Genomic DNA, 6,000 nt, shown 5'->3' on the forward strand with positions numbered 1-6,000 from the left:
TTTGTAAAACCCTCATGGATCTAGACCCACAGTGGATCCCAGCCCCATGGCACGTATGTTGCTATCTCACACAACTCGCACAGTGCCCGTGCAGGAGCCTGCACAATGTAGGAGTGCTTCATTTGTAAAAATAAGCTACATATCTGAAAAATTACACCCACATATTACACGATAAGGATTACGACTGATAACCAGCACAGAAATGTGTTGTCCATTGCAGATATGCAGGAGTACTGACGTATACAGCAAGTATCATAAATTGGAATGGAAAAGCAACTGCCTTTTTCAGTGCTTTCACAGGAATAAGGATGAGAAAGACAACTCTGGAAGTAGGAAAACTGTGTGTAATGTAAAGATCAACAGAAAGGCATTCTCATAAATTAAGAAAACTGTGACACTAATTAAAGATACCACTACCTTCAGCTCTAAACAGTGCAAATGGAAACTCTAGGGTGTTGATAATCAGATTGGGAGACAGAAAACAAGCAAACAAAAAGCACACGAATTTAACAGCAGTCAGAATTACTCTGGGAAATAAATGCAAGTCAAAAGCAACATAATTCAAAAGCACTAGCAGGAAAATGAGAGAAGCTGGAGGAACCAGATGGTAAATCATTCAGATTTGTCTTTTTGCTTGTTTAATGCAAAGGACAGGAAGTCTGGTAGGAGATATCAAAGAATTAATAAAATATGAAATATTATTATAGTGAGACCACCTAAGGGCCACACTGCACTTTAGTTGCTTAACCAAAACAAAGAAGAAGAGGGACGTGACATCACCTGTGTGCTAAGAGCACCTACAAACCCCGGTACCGCTGTGGTGACTTGTTTGCAGCCAGGACCAAAAGCCAGACCCTGCACTGAGGGCCCAGCCCTCATCCGTCCCCTCCGCAGCCTTGGGAATGACTAAAGCAATCCGTGATTTTGCTCTTCCCCATAAACTCTTTATTCGCCTTTTTGCCCCGTACTGAGCACCAGGCTGCTGCTTCCCCCAGAGCTCCCATGGGAGCCCAGGGCTCCTGCCCGGCTGCTCAGAGCTCACTTAGCACCAACCAGAGCGTATTCAGAGCCCGGGTTGCTCCACAGGTAGCACCACGCAAACTGCCCAAGGGCCCAGAACTCGGGAACGCTTCCACGACCTTCCAGATCAAGATTTTATTATCCTGAATTGTGATTCAGCCACATCTGCAAAACTGCTTAATTTTTCACCTTTTTCACAGCAATTCTGCATGTGCAGAGCAGTTCACAAGGAATCCTTGGGGAAAAATGAGGGACACGTCCCTCCTTGACAAGGACATCTCGGCTGTCTTCCCTTCTTATTCTCTGGAATAAAGCTCCTTTTATAAGGGAGAGTCTTTTGTGAGGGACTTCCTAAGCCTTTTTGGAAACCTGGGTTTGCATCCAGTGCCTGATGCCAGTGTGCACCCATCTCTATAGTAACCTATAGCCCCTTGCCCTGGTCTTAATGAGCAGCTGCAGAGCTTCAGAGGCAGGGCCGAACGCGCTCAGAAAACTCATTTTTGCCCAGGTCTATTGATAAATAATTCCTGAAGTGTCAACTAGCAACCGTGAACAGCACTCGATAACACAGAGAAAAATCAGGGTTTTGCGGATAAATTCCAGTGTGTCAGAAGAAACGTGACTGAGAACAAAAGGAGAAGGGAACAACCAGATGCGCTGCTCCGTCTCAGGAGCAGAGGAAAATTCAAACAGGTCTTCCTCAAATAGGCCCCCAAAGATGGGGAACTTTCCATTTATTTCTATGACGACACTGCTCCACCTGCAGTCACAGAAGAACATTGTATTAGCCAGTTTATTTTATTCTTGCGTTGAAGTGACCAGCAAAACCCGACAGGTCCTGCCCTTCCTGAGTTTCCTGCATCTCAAGTATGTTTTAGTGTCCCAAGCAAGCACGATGTGCAGACGGGCTCTCCATACCTGGGAATTAGCCCTGCCAAGTTCCTTCTCACCGTGCACCACAACCCTCCAGCCAAGCGACCGAACAACCAAGAGCCTCAGCCTGCTTAGGAGCTCACCAGGCACCCCCAGCGTCTTGCTGAAATGCCAAAGCTTGTCTTCAGTTTCAGCACAATATAGGTTTGCTTTAGTTATTTATTTAATTTTCTTCTGTACTTTTGAATTTTAGTTTAATAGAGAATTGATTGACTTGGAGAAAATCACAATTTCCTACAGAAACAGAATGCAACCGCCTGTTCTGAGCCATTCCTCTCCACCTCTCCAGCCCGATTACACTGCTGAATTCCTTAGGTCTACACCCAAGGTATGGAGTGGCCCATGTCAAATCAAGCATTAGCATGGCACATTACGGCAGTGCGAGCAAGACAAGGTTTTCATTTCACTGAGAGAGAAAGCAATCCATTATTTGATTTTTTTGCTGTACCCTTTGTCAAGTCTATCAGATTAAATATAAATAACGTGTTCAATTTTTGTGTTGCAGACTGAACAACTTGTCTGAAAGGTGGCTTTAATTGCAGCGTTCCAGCATCTCATCTCAGTGCTGCACTGTTTGTCTAGTGAAAGAACAGGCAGGACTGGACACGGGACCTGAGTCGGGGTGGTCTGCATGAGAAAAAGAAACAGCCACCAGTTAAGGTTGAAGAAGTACAGAGGCAAGATATAGATGGCCAAACAGAAACCCTTTTCCCCTAAATAAAGAGGAACGCTGATGCAAGCACTGCTCTGTGCTCTCGCCTCCAGCTCTCTTCAGGCTCCTTCCTGGAACGACTTGGGTCACGATAGTAAAACGCCTCCAGAGACGATGATGTACATTGGAACAAGAAGATAAAGTCCTGTGGCAGCTGGCAGGGCCAGAACAGAAGAACAGAATGAGCAATTCTTTTCCTCCCTCACTGAAAAAAGAAGGGTCTGTTCTCAAGACCTAAAAGAATAAGTATTTAAAAGACTCACTAAGCAGTACTCCAACACTGGAGAGCGTTAACGGATAAACTACAAAAACCCATTAGGGGATTTAGGTAGACCTGGGACTAAAAATAGAGAAAGATTTGCAGAGGGCAATCTATTTAGTTTATCAAAGAGAAGGTGAAGGGGGAACTTTGATCACAGCTTAAGCACCTTAAAGGATAATGAAAATATGATCTAGCAAGCACTTCAACCTAGATATCACTGTATATCAACTTCCAGGGGCTACAAGTGCAAAATCACCAGACCCATACAGGAGAAAAGAAGCTCTCAAAGTAATGGTGTGGATAATAAATGACCAAAGGGTCTTGCGGTTTCTCTGTTGATGGAAATCTTTAAATCAAGACTGACTGCTTCTCCAAGAGACATGTCCTAGTTCAGCCTGGCTTATCAGACCTGAAGCAGCTCAGTGAATCCCACAGGCTGCAGTTCATCAAACTGATGATCCCCACTTCTCTACCCTACCTAAAAAATAAACCAAGAACAAAACCAGAAACTATCCACACCACACACACCCCTGCACCTGCATTTTCTTTATAGGTCACTAAAAACAATCCAAAACAAACAAAGAAATAAAGAAAAACTCCAGATATATAGCATTTCCACTACAAAAATGGTTGCATTTGCTCAGTGCCAAGGCCTGCAGCAATTGCTGCAGGAGCTACACTACCAGCAGAGTCTGGCTGGCAGAAACGCTTAGTGACAACCTCCTGTGGACAAAAGTCATCTCTGCACAGTGACGTGACACCTCGCCAGAGTGTCAGTGTATATTTGTATTTATTGCTTAGGTTGCATCAGATCTGGCCACCTCTCCAGAACGTCAGTAGCCAAACCCGGTGCAACCTAAGTAACGAAGACATCTGCTGTTATCAGAATGCCAGTTATTTGGGATATATATACACATGTACATACACCCGCTGCCCTGTCTCCTCTGGGCACACCTCCGTTTCCCGAAGACGTGTCTGCTGCACAGACAACATTGCCAAGTGCCGGGAATGCGACACGGCTTGTTTGCTAAGGAAGCTTCCCATGGAGGGCTGCACAACTGCAGCATCAGCTCCGTCCAACTCAGACCGCATCACATTTAATAGACTCATTAAGGCAATCACTACTGTCATATCATGCGCTCATTATAAACAACAAACAAATTACTCAAAATAGGCTCTCCTTTCTCAGCCCCGGAATCCAGTGTATTAGTCAAAAGTTGGTTGGCTGTTTCAAATGCTCATTAGCTGCATGCCATTTGTATAATAAAAAGCACAGAAACAAACAATTTGTATCAGTTGTATATTTTGTTTTTCCCAAATGAGTTTTAAAATTTGTAAATTAAACAATTGGTTATGCTCTGATTTATCTTGAGAAAGGTCTTCTTCAAAAAGATATCTCATCCACTGGAAAATCTGCTTTCTATCCAGCCATTTGAGAGCTTTCGAAAACTCTGCCAAAGGCTATTACTAATGGTAGCAGGCAAAACAAGCAAGAAGAAGCCAAAACTTTCGCATTAGGTACAAGAGGAGTCATTAGTGACTCACAATGACTGTAATAAAAATGCTATCTTAGAGTGAAAAATGGGCGAGTACTAAATTGAACTTAAAATGTAGCCCTTGCCCAAAAAAGTACTTCATGCACCACATTCCAGAAGATGCAAAACTAGCACCTAAGTGATGCAATGATATCAAAGGTGTTGTTTTCTTTATACTAGCTCCAACTCTCCTAGTGCAGCAGAGGATTAAATCCTGCAGACGAGTGGCAAAGCCGTGAGGCTCTGCCATGGTCGTTCAAGGGGAGCAGCTGGGAGAAGCCCCATCAAGGCAGCCGTGTGCTCCTCACAGCTCACACACCAGCATCCGAGTGCCCAGTTGCAGGTCAGCACTGTAATTTAAAATCTACACAGAGATTCAGCTAGATGCTTATGGAAATGCCTAAAATGATAGTGATTCCCATCATAATGATAGCGATTCCCATCATTTCAAAAATTTGCAAATTGGAAGAATAGTGCAGCTGCAGTCTAAAGAAGGATGATTAGTTCTTTACAGAATTATATCAAAGCATTATTTGTTTCCTGCAAGAGTTTTTTTGTGTTTTCTCAAAATGGGATCCAGTGCAGGGAATGACTGACTCCTCAAAATCCGCCAGGACACCATAACTGGCTGCAGATTTCTGTTGCTTCGTGTGGCTCGTTCTGCACTGACCCCCTGTTAGCCTTAACATGCTAGAGCTGGTGCAGGAGGCGTCTTTGCTCAGTGCAAGCAGCGATACACATCAGCAGCGGTGCATGCTGCCCGCCAGCAGCGAGCATGCAGAGCAGCGTTGCTGCCTGCGCGCCTGCAGAGCTGCACTGCTGCGCCTCGGGCGACGTCGCGCTTCCAGTTTCCAAGTTTCTGAGCCAATCCAAAGGGGAGCAGGGTTACAGAAGTGTCAGGAGGGTGAGCGTGAAAGTATTGCAATAAAGAAGGATGAAATGAAGGATCGAGGAGACGGTTCCGTGTGATAGATTGGCTGTCCCATCAGCGATGATAGTTTTTCTACAAATCACCCGAGCTGCTGCCTCGGAGATGGATCGCGCAGCGCCAGCCACGCGGGTGCAGAGCTTTGCCCCCGTGGCCCTTGAGATGTTTGCTGGCCAGGAAGGCCAAACTCCTGCTTTCTACCACAGCATCTTCTCCATCTCAAGTTTAGTATGCCACGCAGGCACTAGAAGTAGTTAGAACTGCTGCTGTTGTTCAAAGGAAGAGAACAACAGAGAATGCAAATCCTATGATAAAGCCTCATTTAAACATTCCTTTTTCCAACATAAAACAAACAATACTGCAGAGAAACCTTCCACCGTGGCCAGGCTCCTGGTGCAACTGCACCCTGTTAAGCAGGAATACAGGTGAACCATGTCACGCTGAAAAGCACCCAGGCGATGGGTGTCGTTCCCAAGCAGATGGGCGATTTCCACTGTTTGGGGATGCGAGGAGCCTGGATGGGAGAGGGCAAAGAGAAACTCCCCATGGCCAGGGCCTCACCGTGCTCACCGCACGCAGAGGAGAGACCCCAGCCCTGCTGCACTGCAGA

This window comes from Tinamus guttatus, unplaced genomic scaffold, assembly GCF_059628265.1.
Source record: "Tinamus guttatus ecotype Peru unplaced genomic scaffold, ASM5962826v1 Tinamus_guttatus_pri_ptg000079l, whole genome shotgun sequence".
In the NCBI taxonomy this organism is placed as follows: domain Eukaryota; kingdom Metazoa; phylum Chordata; class Aves; order Tinamiformes; family Tinamidae; genus Tinamus; species Tinamus guttatus.